The following is a 20,493-nucleotide window of genomic DNA, read 5'->3' on the forward strand; positions in this document are numbered from 1 at the left end:
TGACGAATCTTGGTGTGGTTCTTATATGGTTGGAGAGTTCTGTTTGTCTACTTTCTAGTAATTTAAACGGTTCCTTAATCCGATTTCCGACTGAAGAGTTACGATAGTTTTCGTACAAGGTGTCAGAACAGTCTCTACTGTATGTCGGTTTGTTTAAAATTCTATCTGGTATTGATATATGATGAATCTTGGTGTGATTCTTATATGAGCGGAAAGGACTGTTTGTCTACTTTCTATTAGTTTAAACGGATCTTTAATCCGAGTTCCGAGTGAAGAGTTACGATAGTTTTCGTAGAAGGTATCAGAACAGTCTCTACTGTATGTCGATCTATATTAAAATTGAATCTGGTATTGATATATGATTAATATAGGTATTACTCTTATATGGTTGCAAAGTTATTTTCGTCTACTTTTCAGTAGTTCAAACGGTTCACTAATCCGAGTTTCGAGTGCGGAGTTATGATTGTTTTCGTACAGAGTGCCAGAACAGTCTCCAATGGACGAATTTATTGAGATAATCCACATGGTTTCTGTTCTTTAGGCAATGTATCTCGTAGGTACATACCTTCTAGTGGTGATTTTATGTTTGTTAACTATTATTATTATTTGCTTGTTTGAGGTTGCGATCCACGTGAGGTTAATTTGAATTGTTTGGTGAACTTGTTTGTTATTCTTGATAAGAGCCAATGTTTGTTGTGTATTCGTCTGAGATACCTAACAAGAGTTTGATGATTTTGTCTTTTAACATAATGTGTTTGTCGACGTACATATTAAGTTTGGTGCTATAAAGGTTTACCTTAGTTAAAGGATACCTGTAAGGCTGAATGTTTGCTGGACTGCTACCTGATTTTAGAGGGATTCTGTTATCTTGTGGTCTTTTAGGAGGTAACCCCTTGGGTTCAACAAACACATCGAGAATTGACTTAATAAGTCATGTATTTGAGGATCCAACTTATCTTCCTCATCTATTTGTTGTTGCTGAATAAAACAAAGTTGCGCGACCACCCCATGACCAGTTTTATTGATTATTTTGGTCATTCTTTTTGCTTCAACAATACGGACGTTACTATTTGTTGCTCCCCTTAACGTGTGTCTTCGCTCTTTGAAATCAAATTCCATTTTTAGGTTATTGATATCCCAAGTGATGGGACCTAAAGTAGTCAGCCATTCAACGCCCAATACCATATCACAACCGCCCAACCCTAATAGCCGAAAATCTGCACTATACGTTGTGTTTTGCATCACCCATCATATTTGTCGAAACATTCCTATACATGGAGTTCGTGTTCCATCGGCCACTGCAACTGAAAAAGAACTTATTTGACAAATTAGACACCCTGGACGTTTGGCTAAGTTGGGATCAAGAAAGTTATGCGTTCTTCCAGAATCTATCAATATAGTAATCCGTTGCCGTTTTAGGAACCCTTTGATTCTCATATTTTGATATGAAATTGATCCAGCCAAAGCATATACTGAAATAAGGGGGTCTTCTTCCAAATTATTATCTTGTTCATTGACAAGAGATTCATTTGCATCATCATTATCTATATCATCAGCCTCTATGAGATAAATATGTCATTTTTTGCATCTATGTCCTTGTACATAACGCTCATCACAATAGTAACATAAACCCTTTGCTCTCCGTTCCTCCATTTCTGCATGTGATACTTTTTAATTGGTAGTATAGGACTACTAGTAGGCTTTAACATGATTCCAGATTGCATACCATTATTGTTTGTTGGCATTTTGGCTTTTCGGATCGTCGCCTCCATAGTTTCTTCTTGTAAACGAGCAAGACCAATTGCTTGTGATAATGAAGTGGGTGCAAACATCATCACACTGTTCCGAATTTCTTCTTTTAACCCACTAGTAAAACAACTAACAAAAAAGTCATCAGAAAGTCCAATAATACAATCCATCAAAACTTCAAATTGTTCTTGGTAAATTCTTACTGTACTCAATTGCTTGAGTTTTGTAATTTGTCCAACAACATCAATATATACATCTTGACCGAATCGAACCATAATATCATAAGAAAATTTCTTCCATGTAATATTGCTAGTTGGTGTTTCATAACTTTGGAACCAATCAATGGCTGACCCTTCTAAATGTATTGTTGCCAAATTTACCTTATTTCCTTCATCAATTTGATGGTACTGAAAATTTTTCTCACATTGATAAATCCATCCACGTGGATTTTCTCCGTTAAAACGAGGAAAATCGACTCTTGCGTATTTTGTGTGGATCGATTCACGGTTTGTAGTTGAACGACCCTCATTATAGTTTGACGTTACCACATTCTCCATTTCTGGTCCACTAATTCGTTGTGCTAATTGATCATATTTAAGGTTAATTGTCGCCAACATTTCCTTACGTTCGTGAAGAACAGTTGTTTGTGCTGCCGAACTTTCACGCAATTGTTTAATTGCATCCTCATTACGTCTCCCATCTTGTGATGTAGTTCCCTCCGCCATGTAACTTTGAAGTCAAGCAGGAACACCGCTCTGATACCAAATGTTACACCCCAAGAAGAAGATAACAATAAAAAGACAACTTTACTTCTAAAAGAAGGAATACATATTACTTTCATAAAATTCTGATGATCTTTTCTCATCAAGGATACAATTATTTAGAGATACATATGTAACTGATTTCAAGTATTTGAAATTCAAAATTACTTAACTACCGTATCTAGATTTAAATACTATAACTACTTGATACATAACTACCCTAATTACTTTATTTCAAATTCAAATACATACCTAATATCAAATATCTAGCTGTATAATTGAGGCACGTATCAACTCCCTTCCGCTCAAAAACATCCTTGTCCACAAGGATCAAATTCAGGGTAGCATTCACGCAATGTATCATAGAATTCCCATGTCACATCTTCTGGAAACGAATTAGACCAATGTACCAATACTTGTGTGACAACCTGATTTCGTTGTTTAATACTGCGACGATCCAAAATTGCGATGGGCTCTAATTTCAACTGTCCTTCGTCGTGAATTGGAGGTAATTCAGGTTACAGAACTGTAGTATGGCCAATCTTTTTCTTTAGACAAGAAACATGGAAAACAAGATGGATGCGAGCCCCTTGTGGTAGTTCCGATTTATATGCAACACTACCAATACGTTGTATTACTCAAAAAGGGCCATAATAGCGAGGAACTAGTTTTTGGTGCGGCGAAGAGCAACAAAAGTTTGACGGTATGGTTGAAGACGAAGGTACACCAATTTACCAACTTGAAAATTTCGCTCACTACGATGTTTATCAGCATTATGTTTCATCCGATGTTGAGCTTGAGTAAGATGCTTTTTGAGTAATCGAAGCATGGCATTTCGATCTTTTAATAGAGTGTCAATAGCCGCTACAGGAAAATCACCAGGAGTATACATCTGAATTATTGCGGGTGCTTGTCCATAAACAACTTCATAAGGAGTGAACTTTGTGGAAGAGTGAAATGAAGTATCATACCACCATTCTGCAAGGGTGAGCCACTTCATCCAATTCTTTGGGCGATCGCCGGACATGCAACGCAAATAATTTTCAAGACAACGATTGACAACTTCCGTTTGGCCGTAAGTTTGTGGATGAAAAGCTGAACTCATATGCAAACGAGTGTTATTTAACTCAAAAAACTTTTGCCAAAACGAACTGGCAAATACTGGATCCCGATCACTAACAATAGTCATTGGCATACCATGTAATTTAAAGATATTATCCATAAAAACTTGTGCAACATCAACAGCTGAATAAGGATGACTCAATCTCATGAAATGTGCATATTTGCTGAACCTATCGACCACAACAAAAATTACATCCTTACCGTGGGAACGAGGTAACCCTTCTATAAAATCCATGGAGATATCACTCCATATTCGAGTTGGCAACGGTAAAGGTTGTAGTAATCCAGGTAAAGCAATATTTTCTGGTTTGTTTCGTTGGCAAATATCACATTCTTTGACATAGCGACGAACATCAGATTTCATATGATTCCAATAAAAAGACCCCTTTAACCGATGCAAAGTGGAGTGGACACCCGAGTGACCCCCTTCTAGACTGTCATGTGCTTCATGCAGTAGAGTAGGCTTGAGAGTGGAGTTATTGCTAACAAACAAACGACCTTTGTAACACAAACGGTTATTAGACCAGGTAAAGTGTTTATGAGAAGATGGATCAGTTAAGAGATCACCTATAAGTTGTTGTGCATATGGATCAGTTGTCCATTCACCTTGTAAAGTATCCAACAAATAAGTTACCGGATGAGAAAATGCAAGTAAATGGATGGACCCATTATTAGGCTGCTCATTTTCAACAAATTGGCGTGGAAGGGCATCTGCTATTTGATTCTCTTTGCCACTACGATAAACAATTTCAAAATCATAACCAAAAAGTTTAATAAGCCATTTATGCTGAGAAGGAGTTGATATCCGTTGTTCAAGCATATATTTTAAGCTGATATGGTCAGTTTTAATTTTGAAATGTCGACTGATCAAATAAGGTCTCCATTTCTTGACAGCAAACACCACAACCAATAATTCCTTTTCGTAGGTAGAGAGCCCCAAGTTCTTCGCTGATAATGCCTTGCTCGCAAAAGCAATTGGATCCCTCTAAAATCAGGTAGCAGTCCAGCAAAAATTCTTGAGAGAAATTAGACATGACTAAAACAGAGGTTTTGGTTATTGCATTCCTAAATGCTTCTTCGGCTGCAGGAGTCGAATGAAAATTATCTTTCTTTAACATGGCTGTGAGGGTTGGCTGATCTTCCCATAATCTCGAACAAAACGACGATAGTAACCTGTTAGACCTAAGAAGCCTCTTAATGCCTTGAGAGATGTTGGTTTAGGCCAAGCCACCATATTTTCAATTTTTGAGGGATCTGCTGTAACTCCCTTAAATGAAATTACATGGCCCAAATACTCTAATTGATGTTGTCCAAAACTGCATTTGGTTTTTTTAACATATAAGTTGTTATGACGTAGTAACGCGATTGTAATTTTTAGATGATTGAGATGATGTTCCCAACTGCTGTTATATACCAAAATATCATAAAAAAATACCAGAATAAATTTGCGAAGATATGGACGAAATACGTAATTCATCAAACTTTGAAAAGTGGTTGGTGCATTTGTTAGCCCAAAGGGCATAACTAGGAATTCGTAATGTCCCTCGTGGGTAGGAAATGTTGTTTCATGAATGTCAGTCGGATGGACTCGAACTTGGTGATACCCCGACCTCAAATCTAGTTTCGAAAAAATCGAGCCCCATGCAGCTCATCCAAAAATTCATCAATTTGTCTTTGACGGTGTCTTTGTTGAGAGAACGATAATCTATACGAATCCTCGATGTATTATCTTTCTTCGTACTAACAATACCGGAGATGAAAAGGGCTCACACTTGGGCGAATAGTACCTGCATTAAGCAATTTGTGTACAATTTTTTTGATTTCATTCTTCTGCACGTACATAAAGATACCTGTAAGGCCGAATGTTTGCTGGACTGCTACCTGATTTTAGAGGGATTCTGTGATCTTGTGGTCGTTTAGGAGGTAACCCCTTGGGTTCAACAAACACATCGAGAATTGACTTAATAAGTCATGTATTTGAGGATCCAACTTATCTTCCTCATCTATTTGTTGTTGCTGAATAAAACAAAGTTGCGCGACCACCCCATGACCAGTTTTATTGATTGTTTTGGTCATTCTTTTTGCTTCAACAATATGGACGTTACTATTTATTGCTCCCCTTAACGTGTGTCTTCGCTCTTTGAAATCAAAGTCCATTTTTAGGTTATTGATATCCCAAGTGATGGGACCTAGAGTAGTCAACCATTCAACGCCCAATACCATATCACAACCGCCCAACCCTAATAGCCAAAAATCTGCACTATATGTTGTGTTTTTCATCACCCATGATATTTGTCGAAACATTCGTGTACATGGAGTTCGTGTTCCATCGGCCACTGCAACTGAAAAAGAACTTATTTGACGAATTAGACACCCTGAACGTTTGGCTAAGTTGGGATCAAGAAAGTTATGCGTTCTTCCAGAATCTATCAATATAGTAATCCGTTGCCGTTTTAGGAACCCTTTGATTCTCATATTTTTATATGAAATTGATCCAGCCAAAGCATGTACTAAAATAAAGGGGTCTTCTTCCAAATTATTATCTTGTTCATTGACAAGATATTCATTTGCATCATCATTATCTATATCATCAGCCTCTATGAGATAAATATGTCATTTTTTGCATCTATGTCCTTGTACATAACGCTCATCACAATAGTAACATAAACCCTTTGCTCTCCGTTCCTCCATTTCTGCATGTGATACTTTTTAATTGGTAGTATAGGACTACTAGTAGGCTTTAACATGATTCCAGATTGCATACCATTATTGTTTGTTGACATTTTGGCTTTTCGGATCGTCGCCTCCATAGTTTCTTCTTGTAAACGAGCAAGATCAATTGCTTGTGATAATGAAGAGGGTGCAAACATCATCACACTGTTGCGAATTTCTTCTTTTAACCCACTAGTAAAACAACTAACAAAAAAGTCATCAGAAAGTCCAACAATACGACCCATCAAAACTTCAAATTGTTCTTGCTAAATTCTTACTGTACTCAATTGCTTGAGTTTTGTAATTTGTCCAACAACATCAATATATACATCTTGACCGAATCGAACCATAATATCATAAGAAAATTTCTTCCATGTAATATTGCTAGTTGGTGTTTCATAACTTTGGAACCAATCAATGGCTGACCCTTCTAAATGTATTGTTGCCAAATATACCTTATTTCCTTCATCAATTTCATGGTACTGAAAAAATTTCTCACATTGATAAATCCATCCACGTGGATTTTCTCCGTTAAAACGAGGAAAATCGACTCTTGCGTATTTTGTGTGGATCGATTCACGGTTTGTAGTTGAACGACCCTCATTATAGTTTGACGTTACCACATTCTCCATTTCTGGTCCACTAATTCGTTGTGCTAATTGATCATATTTAAGGTTAATTGTCGCCAACATTTCCTTACGTTCGTGAAGAACAGTTGTTTGTGCTGCCGAACTTTCACGCAATTGTTTAATTCACGCAATTGTTTTATTGCATCCTCATTAAGTCTCCCATCTTATGATGTAGTTCCCTCCGTCATGTAACTTTAAAGTCAAGCAGGAACACCACTCTGGTACCAAATGTTACACCCCAAGAAGAAGATAACAATAAAAAGACAACTTTACTTCTAAAAGAAGGGTTATTTTGCGAAAGGGGCGTAGATAAGTACCGGGTTTTGCGAAAGGGACATGACTATTTGTTATTTTGCGAAGGGGTCGTGGACTAACATTGACTGTTAAATAAATGTTAAATTTAACATCACATTACATGAATAGTTAACATTTTTCATCTTCTTATTTTTTTTTTTCTTCCACCTTTGATTTTCATCGGAAATTAAAAGAGGTGTTGTCGCTTGAGTTTTACAAAGAGATTGTGCCGACTAGAGAAGAGTTTAGGGTTTTTTTTCGTCAGTTTTTTGGTCTTTTTTTTAATTTTTTTTTTTTTTACGAATCCTCATCACACTTCTTAAATTCTTTTTACTTTCTAACTCTTTAAATTGAGTAGACAAATAAAGTTTAGATTTATATTCATGTGCTTTTAGATTTTTTTCTCTCTTGTTTATGCCGGAGTTGAAATTTTGCTTCCTTTTTTTATATTTCACATAAATATATTTTGATTATATCATTTATTCATCATGTATTAGATTATGAAATTCATTATTTAAATATGTAATGCTAGAAAATCTAGAAAAATAATGTTTTTCAAGGTGGATGTCTTATTTTTCACCTTTGCGAATTTAGTGTCAAAATCGCATAAATTTCTTAAATGTAACAATATATTTTTTTTAATAATGGATTTAGATTAACGGTGTTAGAACTTAACTGGTCAACACTAGTCCACGACCCTTTTGCAAAAAAATAAAAGGTCATGCCCCTTTCGCAAAACCCGGTACTTATGTATGACCCTTTCGCAAAATAACCCCTAAAAGAAGGAATACATATTACTTTCATAAAATTCTGATGATCTTTTCTCATCAAGGATATAATTATTTAGAGATACATATGTAACTGATTTCAAGTATTTGAAATTCAAAATTACAAAACTACCTTATTTAGATTTAAATACTATACCTACTTGATACATAACTACCTTAATTACTTTATTTCAAATTCAAATACATAACTAATATCAAATATCTAGCTGTATAATTGAGCACGTATCAGTCGCAACTAATATTGATCATTAAACTAACATAAATATAATTCAGATAAAGGAGAAATTTAAATCTTTGTACCCGTATCAAGATCATAAATATAACTTATATTATTTGAATCACATCCATCTTTTACCTGTTTTGTACGAGTGTAAGGTTGATCAGGAGGGTGAAGAACAAGCATAAGACGAAGAATAGTTGGTCTCAACACAAGTGCTTCGAGATTCAGATCATAAAGGTTGAGGCCAAATCCCCATTCTGGACAGTTGTTGTTGGAAGGTCCGAATAATAATTCGAGTGAAGGAAACCAGAAACTAATGAGAGGATTCGTACTGACATATTTATTGAAGATAAAAATTGAGACAAAGATGTAGAGATAGGCATTAGGGTTTTGGGAGGAGGAAGATGAGAAAGAAGTCAATGTAGAAAAAAGGACGGGTTGGGAGGAAGATGACCTGGGTCGTTACATGAAAGATGATCCGGGCCGATTATTTCAAAGTAATCTGAACCATCGATTTCGCATTTCAAGTTAATCTAGGTCGTCCATTAAGTTACCCATATTTGACAAAGGACCATATTGTAATAAATTGGAGGGCGTCTACACAATATCCTTTATTAAAAAATGATGTTTGCCACAGTTAGCATTTTCCCTTCTGTTTTATTATATAGATTTTGACTTGAATAATTACTATGAAATGTTTTTTTTACGTATGAATGTAAATTCAGGCTTAACTCAAAACAAAAATTATGAAATATTTGTTGTCTTTCTTTATTTTATTATTATTATTTTTTTTATCTATTTTGAGTATTATTTTAGCTCGAGTAGGTAAAACCCCAAACAATATAACCAAGACTAAAACTGTTCCTTTTTTCCTTTGGACACTTCAAAATTTCACATTTTCTTTGTGCAAGGGAGTGCTCGTGGATAGTGGGGATAATCTTTTTTTGTTTAAAATAGAAGAGGTAGGGATGCCCTAGACAGTTCTCTTTGGTATATTATCTCGTGAGATCTATACATCTATTACTGTTTTAATTGGCAAAATGTGATCAATTTGATCAAGTGGTTGTCTGGGATTTGATTTGTGTTTTATGAAGGTCTTTGTATCCAAAAGGCCGCGGTTTCGAGGCTGTAAGAAAAATCTCCGTGGCATAAAGAGTTTGGTCAACTAGATTTGACCTATGGGGCATATTCTTATTTAGAAGGACTATTTTTTTTTCTCTAGAATTTCTTTGATTCTCATGCGATAATTATATTTCTCTAGCATCTTATTGATTCTAACAAAATTTGTCTGAAACTATATTATGTCAACCAAATTTTTAAATTTCTCTAGCATTTCACTGATTCACCTGCACATGTCTTAAATTATGTTTCTCTAGCATTTCATTGATTCTCCTGCAATACTTATATTTCTCTAGCATCTTATTTATTCTGATACAATTCTCCTGAAATTATATTATGTTAACCAAATCTGCATAAAAAACGTATAAATAAAAGTTTTGTTATTGGATAAACGGAAAAGGAAACTTTTGTTGTGAAAGAAAATTTCTTTTTTGAGAAAATAATTTAGTGAATCTATAATTTGGGTTACTTTTTTTAACTTAGGATAGGTTAGGTAGTAATACAAAAATCAAAGGTTAGACATGTAATTTACTCTAAGTGGATTTATTTTCTATTTCATTTTAGGCTCTAGATCCATCGACCATTCGATTTTGTACTTAAAACCCATCCTCCCAATTTTTTATTTTTAGTGTATATACACACTCATGCGTAGTGTGTTAAAAGTAATCTTTTGCTCAATATGATATTTTTTTATCATTATTCTTATATGTGTCTTAGTTTTCCAAACCGAAAGTGATTTTGAAAATTCTCACTAGAAGAAATTAGATCTACTTGAAATTTTCGTTACTAGTACGAACATGAAGCACTTAGAAAAACTTCACACATTAAAATTAATGTATGTGATCATTGGTAATTTTAGGACAAAGAAGTAGAATATCAGATGATCCTACCCAAAGAGATAAAATTTAACTTAACAAAAAAATTAAAGAGAAGTCTAACAGAACTAAAATTTGAGAGGTAGGGAGTTGATCCCATGATCTGGTGTTTGTTCGGCATAGGACACAAAAATCCGAGGGAAAATAGCTATTTAGGTTCACAAAATTATCATTACAACTAAAAACACCTATGTCTTTTGTTATTAAGTGGAAGTTACTAAAATGTTATGGGTAATAATAGGTGAAGTATGAAATAATATTTAAAATTACTATTCAGGTCGTTTTCTAATTATTTGGTTCCCAAAATACCCTTACACGTCAAAACTTATTTTCTCTAAAGAAAACGAAAAAAGAAAATCAGAAATTTTGGGGGTTCCTCCTCTTCTTCTTCTTTAATCTTTGTAATCTCAGAAAAAGTCAGAAATTAGGGTTCTTCTTATCTGTGTAGATCTGGAGATCAGATAAAGGACGACCCAACGTCGCCCCCACAAGTGATAGAGCTAAAAAGAAGATTAGACGCTAGAGAGAGAAAGCTAGAGATGTTGTTCATGGAAGGTGAGATCCACTGGTGGTGAAGTTAGAGATGACGTTCATGAGAGGAGAACTATGCTTTAATCGGTCTTCGTTCTTAAATCTACAAACCAAATTCGTCCAATCTAGTGAATTTGAGTCCAAATTCTCCATTATAATTGTGGGAGGCAAACTTAGCAACAAGTCCAACTCTCAGAATTAAAGATCGGGCAACTTCGTTTGGTCTCTAGGATGGTTTTTCCAACAACCTGATCTGTTAGATCTTGAAGCTCCCATAAAAAAATTGTGGTAATTTTGTATGTTTTTTTTGTTTTTGACTGAGTTAGTTGTTTATAATTGGGTAGTTTCATTTTTATGGATGGAAACAATGGATTTCTCTTTCTCTCTCTCTAAAAGTCAATTAAAGTAGTTTATCTTAAGTGTTTGTTCAATTTCTGTGAGAAAAATTTATTTTTCCTGGACACTGACTTGATGATTTCTTGACGAAACTCTTGGTGTTTGGATTCAAGGCCAAAGACTTGATGATTTCTTGATAGAATCGATTGTGGATAGTTTTACTAATGGGTAAATATGATCTGTAAGGTTTGGCTACGAAAGAAAGAAAGGCAATTTTATTGAACTTATGTTAGTGTTTTGTTGGATTGAGTATCAAATGGACTCATGAAGAACTTCAAAGTAGAAAGTGTAGGTTTTTGTTGTAAATCAGATGATTCAACTTATCTAGTAGTCTCTTAGTTTATGCTTCTGCATTTCTACCACTTATGTGTAAAAACCTAATTCGTATATAGACTATAAGTTGGAATTTTGTGATCTCTAGTGCCATTTTTGGCATGTGTCAAAGTAATGTGATTATGAAGAACATCAATTCCATAATGTTATTGCTAGTTGCAACTTGCAATACCTTACTGTATTCTTAAGTTGTCGTCAAAAAAAATATTGGTAGAGATTGATTTCACTATAGACTATTTGATTGGCGATTTCATGTGAATTTTGTGGGAAAGGGAAACGAGGATCAAATCACCCATGTTTTCCATGAAAAAAATAGATGAATTTGAAACTAACTGGTGGGTGTTGTATAATATGGTTGGTATTAGCGAGAAAATGTAGGTGAAAATGTGGTGGGAGCATTCAAAGGAGAAGTCGAATCTTATGACTGTAAGATGTACATCTTCACACCCTTAACAGATGTTACTCGTTATGTTATTTAGTCGGGAAGTATATTGTGTATTGAAGTGTTACTAAATGTATAAATGTGATTATGGTTGTGACTTGTGTGAGATAAATAAAAACATCATATCAGAATGTGTGAATTTATTTCGTACATTTTTATTTCTTGAATATGTATGATTTTCTTCCTCATATAGGGTTATGGTTTTGTTACATGAAACATTGAGGGGATGGGCGAAAACCATTCAATGCCTACTATGTTGGTCATCTCTTGTTTGCAACCTATATTCTACAAACACATGTTTGCAGAACAGACTGTTGCAAACACATGTTTGCAGAACAGGCTGTTGCAAACACATGTTTGCAGATCAGACTGTTGCAAACACGTTTGCATAACAGATTTTTGCAAACTCGTTTGCAGAAAAACAAAGGAAAAAAACATTGTTTTTTTTCTGGTTTTTTTTTTGAAAAAAAGTATTGAAAGTGGATCTTGTTAGAAAGCTAATGAAAAATCATTTCTAAATATATAATTTTTATATAAATCCGACATCTCAAACAAAAGTTATATCGATTTAAAATTTAAAGAAAAATAAAAGAATTTAGTTACACAAAATGACAAAAAATGGTATTTTAGTATTTCCACACCTTTTAATCTGAATAATAATTTTCAAGTGTTTTGTGTTCTTCTACTCATTTTCAATATTATTTTGACCTTTTTAGAAATTACCTCAAAATCCGAGATGGCACACAATTATGCAAGATGTGTCACATATATTCCACAAGTACTATAAAGTTGACCCTTGGCTGTGCCCCACCCTGACTCCTTCTTTGGTTGTAAACCAACAACACAAGTTAGACAACAAGGACACAAAAATCCGAGCTGGCACACAATTATGCAATATGTGTCACTTATTTTCCACAAGTATTATAAAGTTTTTTTTAAGGAAAATACTATAAAGTTGACCCCTGGTTGTGCCCCACTCTGACTCCGTCTTTGGTTGTAAACCAACAACACAAGTTAGACAACAAAAAGAGTGTTTTTCAAATAGAAATTTCACAAGAATTTACGATCTGTTCCACAAATTTACAAAATAGATGTCAGTGAAATTCCATATTTTAGTAGATCATAAAGAAATAGGTAATTGTCTCTACTCTCACTTTCATTTCTAATCGAATTTTGAAACATGTAAGTTTTTGTGATACTTCCAAGATTCCAAGTTGGATCTTGATTTGGTCATGAACATTTTTATATTATTTATTTTTTGTTCAACTTGTATTTTGTGTTTATAATTTCCATGAAATTTAACTAGAACCCAGTTGTTGTTTGATGTGATAGACGCATACATTAATAGAAAAAAAAATTGGCCGGAACTTTGGAGAAAAAATATTCAGAGATAAATTCTCTGGGGAATCCATATTTCTTTCTATAATTTTCAGGAATATTTTCCTATGGAATACAGAAAAATTTTACAAATTACTAACTTTAAGTAAAAAATTTTAACTTTTTTTTATTATATCCTTTCCCCCCGCTTTCTTCTTCCCCTCATCTTTTTTCTTCTCTGAAGAAAAAAACTCATCCATCTCATCTTCTCCATGACTTCTAGGCAAACTTTTTTGCTCTTCCTTCTCTACCACTTCTCTTACTTATCTTCCCCAAATCTCTAACCCTTACTACCGTTATTTTTCTAAAATAAAAAACAAAGTTAGAGTGATAAAGAGGAAAAACCATTCTAAACTCTAGAAATCATCAAACAAAATCTCTTAAAGCTCTCAATACATCTTCCATGGGACGTCCAAAACAAGTTTCCTCATCCATTAATCATTACCAAGAGACGTAAACAAAGTCTAAATCCTAGAAATCAGTTAATTTTGAACCCTAAAACTTTTTTTCATCACTTCTAAACAAATTAGGTTTGTTCTTTATGTTTTTAGGGTTTAGTGATTAGAAGAAAACAAAGCTTCGCAGAAGAAGATGAAGAAAAGAAGAAATACTTGGAAGGAGTTTAGGGTTTAGATCCCTAGAAAGATTTTGTTTAAGTTTATAAAAGTTTCTTCTAAAATCTTTTATGGGATTATCTAAAAATTTAATTTTTTTCAACTCTAAAATTGGAAGCTCTATAAGAACAAATAGAAATGAAAAAGTCAATCTTAGTCAACCTCAAAGCCGCGGCCAAAAAATTATGACCGTCACTAACTTTCTTGATCAATTCATGCTGCAAAGTCTCAGCTTGTCTAGTCTATATGGTTTTATTGTACATGAGTTATGTGTCCCCTTTTTATCGAAACTAGGGATGGAAAACCACCCACGACCCGAATATGCCCACCAGCATTCGAGCCCGAATATGACCCATAGGCATAACTTGCTCGACACGCTGAGTTTCAATGGGTAGACTTGGGTTATTTCTACCCAACCCACCACTCATTGGCCTAGTCGTGTTACCTTTGCTACCCGATGATATTACATTGGGTTTTTTGACTTTACCCCCTCAATACTAATTAGTTATTGAGTTTACCCTCCTCAATAATTGGTAATTGAGTTTATTCCTTGGACTTAGTTAAATGCACTAAGACAATGTTTGATAAGCGTGAAGAGAATATGACCGCCAAGAATAACAATCTGGTAATGGGATTTCAACTATTGTAATATCGTACTTTAGTATTTGATTTATTAAAAATTTGACTTTTAGAGACTCTTTTTATCCGTAATTATTTAATTTAGGATTCCAGTTCTCTTTTGCCAAACATGACTTTAAATTAGTTACTAATTAGTACTGAGAGGGTAAGGTAAAAAGGGGCGGTAACTTTAAGGCCCAAAATATGGGGGTAATAGGAACATAGCTAAATCTTGAGAATTAATCCAAAAAACCCATTTCGTGAGAGTACTATTTTAGATCAAAAATAAAAATTCCGGTCAAATTCGCCCCTACTACAATTCGCGCACAAATCATCGTGCAAAATATATTTGAAAATTTATGAACGAATCTTAGTTTGCTCTCAATAATTTTGTAAATTTTTGAACAAATTTGTTTTTGCTCAAAAATTGTTTTGCATTACACATTGACGGACACTAACATTTTGGCTAAAATATTTTTCTATTTGGCTTGTGAAGAAAGAAATTGTTTCCGCATTTTTTATTTTACTTTCGACAAAAACATGTAGACTAATGCAATTTTTTATTTCTTTTGCATAAATTAAAATCTTATGCATATTCCCTTCGTATTTGACAAACCCTTCAAAGGACAGATAATATGGCTAATGAATCTTGTAATTTGTTTTGTCAAGAAAAAAAAAGTGTTCCCACGCGGAGGAGAGGGGGATCATGTTTTTGAAATAAAAGTAAGAAAGTTTAGTACAGACAGTAACCATAGTCAGTCGTGTTAATAACATAATTGTATATGGTATCAATAGTTCATAATTTGTCAAGGAAAATCAAAATTTGTTGTAAGCAACTGAATCATGTCAGTAACATAAAAGTAAGAGAATTTTTGTATAAACAGTTAGCGAAGTGAGTCTTGTTAACAACATAATTGTATGTCTTGTCAATATTTTATAATAAGTGAGGATAGTCTATAATAAGTGAGGATAAAATATAATTTCTCAGCAACTGAATCATGTCAGTAAAATTAAAGTAGGAAAATTTCATTAAAAACAGTTAACATAGTCAATCTTGTTAACAACATAATTGTATATGTTGTAAACAGTATATAACAAGTGTGGGGCCCACCACCCCTTTGGTGCAGAGGTAAGACATCCCTCTTAAACGCCCGAGGTCTTGGGATCGAGTCTCGGTAGAAGCAGTTTATCACCAAATTTATCCCATGTAATTTAGGCACTAAATATAGTAGATGTTGTCAGGCTTTAGGCTTTTTGTTGTCGGGCTTTAGGCATCTTTCATTATCAGTTTCACTTAGGCGTTTATCGTACTTATCACATCTTAATGATGTATCAATAACTTGTAACGACTAACGTAGATCGTAGCCGATTTTTCAAAAGAGAAAATAAGTCTGGGCAAAACATAATTTGTTGTAAGCAAGTGAATCATGTCTGTAAAATAAAAGTAAGAGAGTTTCAGTAAAAACAGTTAGAATAGTCCGTCTCTTAAAACAACATAATTGTATATGTTGTCAATAGTTTATAACAACTAAGGGAAAACAAAATTTGTTGTAAACAGGCGAATCATGTTTGTATAACAAAAGTAAGAGAGTTTCAGTAAAAACAGTTTGTATAGTCCATTTTGTTAATAATATAATTGTATATGCTCTTAACATTTCATAACTTGTCATGGCAAAACCTTATTTGTCGTAAGCAACTGAATTGTCTGTAACATAAAAGTTAGAGAATTTCATTGCAAACAAGTAGCAAAGTCAGTCTTGTTAAGAACATAATTCACTTGTTTAAAAACAGTAAGAGAATTTGTTAGGGAATCATGTCTTTAAAATAAAAGATAGAGAATTTTAGTACAAACAGTAACCATAGTCAGTCGTGTTAATAACATAATTGTATATGCTATCTGTAGTTCATAATTTGTCAGGGAAAATAAAAATTTGTTGTAAGCAACTGAATCATGCCTGTAACATAAAAGTAAGAGAATTTTTGTATAAACAGTTAGCAAAGTGAGTCTTGTTAACAACATAAATGTATGTATTGTCAATAGTTTATAATAACTGAGGATAGTTTATAATAAGTGAGGATAAAACATAATTTGTCAGCAACTGAATCATGTCTGTAAAATAAAAGTAGGAAAATTTCATTAAAAACAGTTAACATAGTCAATCTTGTTAACAACATAATTGTATATGCTGTAAACAGTATATAGCAAGTCTGGGGCCCACCACCATTTGGTGTAGTGGTGAGACATCCCTCTTAAGCGCATGAGGTCTTTGGATCGAGTGTCGGTGGAAGCAGTTTATCACCAAGATTCATCCCATGTAATTTAGGCACTAAATATAGTAGATGTTCTCGGGCTTTAGGCTTTTTGTTGTCGGGCTTTAGACATCTTTCATTATCAGTTTAACTTAGGCGTTTATCGTGCTTATTACATCTTAAGAATGTATCAATGCCTTGTAACGACTAACGTAGATCGTAGCCGATTATTCAAATAAAAAAAAATCCGGACGAAACATAATTTGTTGTAAGCAAGTGAATCGTGTCTGTCAAATAAAAGTAAGAGAGTTTCAGTAAAAACAGTTAGCATAGTCCATCTCTTAAAACAACATAATTGTATATGTTGTCAACAATTTATAACAACTAAGGAAAAACATAATTTGTTGTAAACAAGTGAATCATGTTTGTATAACAAATTTAAGAGAGTTTCAGTAAAAACAGTTTGCACAGTCAGTTTTGTTAATAATATAATTGTATATGCTCTCAGTATTGCGTAACTTGTCATGGCAAAACCTTATTTGTCGTTAGCAACTGAATTGTCTGTAACATAAGAGTTAGAGAATTTCATTGTAAATAAATAGCAAAGTCAGTCTTGTTAAGAACATAATTCACTTGTTTACAAACTGTAAAAGAATTTGTTAGGGAATCATGTCTTTAAAATAAAAGATAGAGAATTTTAGTACAAATAGTAACCATTGGCAGTCGTGTTAATAACATAGTTGTATCTGCTATCAATAGTATATATTTTGTCTGGGAAAATCATAATTTGTTGTAAGCAACTGAATCATGTCTGTAACATAAAAGTAAGAGAATTTTGTATAAACAGTTTGTAAAGTGAGTCTTGTTAATAACATAAATGTATGTATTGCCAATAATTTATTATAAGTGAGGATAGTTTATAATAAGTGAGGATAAAACATAATTTGTCAGCAACTGAATCATGTCTGTAAAATAAAAGTATGAAAATTTCATTAAAAACAGTTAACATAGTCAATCTTGTTAACAACATAATTGTATATGCTGTAAACAGTATATAACAAGTCTGTGGGCCACCACCCTTTAGTGTAGTGGTAGGACATCCCTCTTAAGGGCATGAGGTCTTGGGATCGAGTGTCGGTGGAAGCAGTTTATCACCAAGATTCATCTCATTTTAGGCACTAAATATAGTAGATGTTCTCGGGCTTTAGGCTTTTTGTTGTCGGGCTTCAGGCATCTTTCATTATCAGTTAACTTAGGCGTTTATCGTGCTTATCACATCTTAAGGATGTATCAATGCCTTGTAACTACTAACGTAGATCGTTGGCGATTTTTCAAAAGAAAAAACAAGTCTGGGCAAAACATAATTTGTTGTAAGCAAGTGAATCATGTCTGTAAAATAAAAGTAAGAGAGCGTCAGTAAAAACAGTTAGCATAGTCCGTCTCTTAAAACAACATAATTGTATATGTTGCCAACAGTTTATAACAACTATGGGAAAACATAATTTGTTGTAAACAAGTTAATCATGTTTGTATAACAAAATTAAGAGAGTTTCAGTAAAAACAGTTTGCACAGTCAGTTTTGTTAATAATATAATTGTATATGCTCTCAGTATTTCGTAACTTGTCATTATAAAACCTTATTTGTCGTAAGCAACTGAATTGTCTGTAACATAAAAGTTAGAGAATTTCATTGTAAACAAGTGGCAAAGTCAGTTTTGTTAAGAACATAATTCACTTGTTTACAAACAGTAAGAGAATTTGTCAGGGAATCATGTCTTTAAAATAAAAGATAGAGAATTTTAGTACAAACAATAACCATAGTCAGTCCTGTTAATAACGTAGTTGTATATGCTATCAATAGTTCATAATTTTTCAAGGAAAATCATAATTTGTTGTAAGCAACTGAATCATGTCTGTAACATAAAACTAAGAGAATTTTTGTATAAACAGTTAGCAAAGTGAGTCTTGTTAACAACATAAATGTATGTATTGTCAATAATTTATAATAACTGAGGATAGTTTATAATAAGTGAGGATAAAACATAATTTGTCAGCAACTGAATCATGTCTGTAAAATAAAAGTAGGAAAATTTCATTAAAAACAGTTAACGTAGTCAATCTTGTTAACAACATAATTGTATATGTTGTAAACAATATATAACAAGTTTATGGCCCACCACCCTTTGGTGTAGTGGTAGGACATCCCTCTTAAGCGCATGAGGTCTTGGGATCGAGTGTCGGTGGAAGCAGTTTCTCACCAAGATTCATCCCATGTAATTTAGGCACTAAATATAGTAGATGTTCTCGGGCTTTAGGCTTTTTGTTGTCAGGCTTTAGGCATCTTTCATTATCAGTTTAACTTAGGAGTTTATCGTGCTTATCACATCTTAATGATGTATCAATGCCTTGTAACGATTATCGTAGCCGATTTTTCAAAAGAAAAAACGAGTCTAGGCAAAACATAATTTGTTGTAAGCAGGTGAATCGTGTCTGTAAAATAAAAGTAAGAGAGTTTCAGTAAAAACAGTTAGCATAGTCCGTCGCTTAAAACAACATAATTGTATATGTGGTCAACAGTTTATAACAACAAAGGGAAAACATAATTTGTTGTAAACAAGTGAATCATGTTTGTATAACAAAAGTAAGAGAGTTTCAGTAAAAACAGTTTGCACAGTCAGTTTTGTTAATAATATAATTGTATATGCTCTCAATATTTCATAACTTGTCATGGCAAAACCCTATTTGTCGTAAGCAACTGAATTGTTTGTAACATAAGAGTTAGAGAATTTCATTGTAAACAAGTAGTAAAGTCAGTCTTTTTAAGAACATAATTCACTTGTTTACAAACAGTATGAGAATTTGTCAGGGAATCATGTCCTTAAAATAAAAGATAGAGAATTTAAGTACAAACAGTGACTATAGTCAGTCATGTTAAAAACATAGTTGTATATGCTATCAATAGTTCATAATTTGTCAGGGAAAATCATAATTTGTTGTAAGCAACTGAATCATGCCTGTAACATAAAAGTAAGAGAATTTTTGTATAAAAAGTTAGCAAAGTGAGTCTTGTTAACAACATAATTTGTCAGCAACTGAATCATGTCTGTAAAATCAACCCCACATTTTTCATCTACTCTTCCCACCTCATTTACTCTTCCTACATCATCTACTGTTCTTTTACCTAAATCAACCCCACATTTTTCAAATACACTTATTGCTCCAACTTCTCCTACTACGAACTCGTTACCTTCACCTAGTGGGTCAAGTTCACCTGATCCTACGAATGATTCATCTTCCACCTCCAACAAACTCTCTTTAGCACATTCAAATAGCCACCTCTCAAGTTCCTCTTCATCTAGCTCATCACTCCCTCCTCCCAGTCATCAAATGACTACTAGGCTCAAGGCAGGAATTACCAAACCAATGTTATTTGATGACTTCATTGCAAATTTGGTAACACAAGTACCAGAACCAATATCAATTAAACAAGCCATCTCTAGTCAACTATGGTTTCAGGCTATGAAAGAAGAATTTTGTGCTCTTCAGAAAAACAATACCTGGACACTTGTTCCTTATGAAAATCATATGATTGTTCTTGGTTGCAAGTGGGTATTCAAAGTTAAGAAAAAATCAGATGGTACTCTTTACAGATACAAGGCAAAA

General features: G+C 33.6%; 1 pseudogene; it reads right to left on the reverse strand.

Annotated features, from left to right (window-relative positions):
- Nucleotides 1-5,490: 5,490 nt before the first annotated feature.
- Nucleotides 5,491-7,036, reverse strand: LOC147567751 (uncharacterized; annotated as a pseudogene).
- Between the last annotated feature and the right edge of the window lie 13,457 nt (nucleotides 7,037-20,493).

The sequence above is a fragment of the Eschscholzia californica genome, unplaced genomic scaffold (assembly GCF_041429995.1).
Source record: "Eschscholzia californica isolate CP2 unplaced genomic scaffold, dmEscCali1.0.p SCAF_1, whole genome shotgun sequence".
NCBI classification, from domain to species: domain Eukaryota; kingdom Viridiplantae; phylum Streptophyta; class Magnoliopsida; order Ranunculales; family Papaveraceae; genus Eschscholzia; species Eschscholzia californica.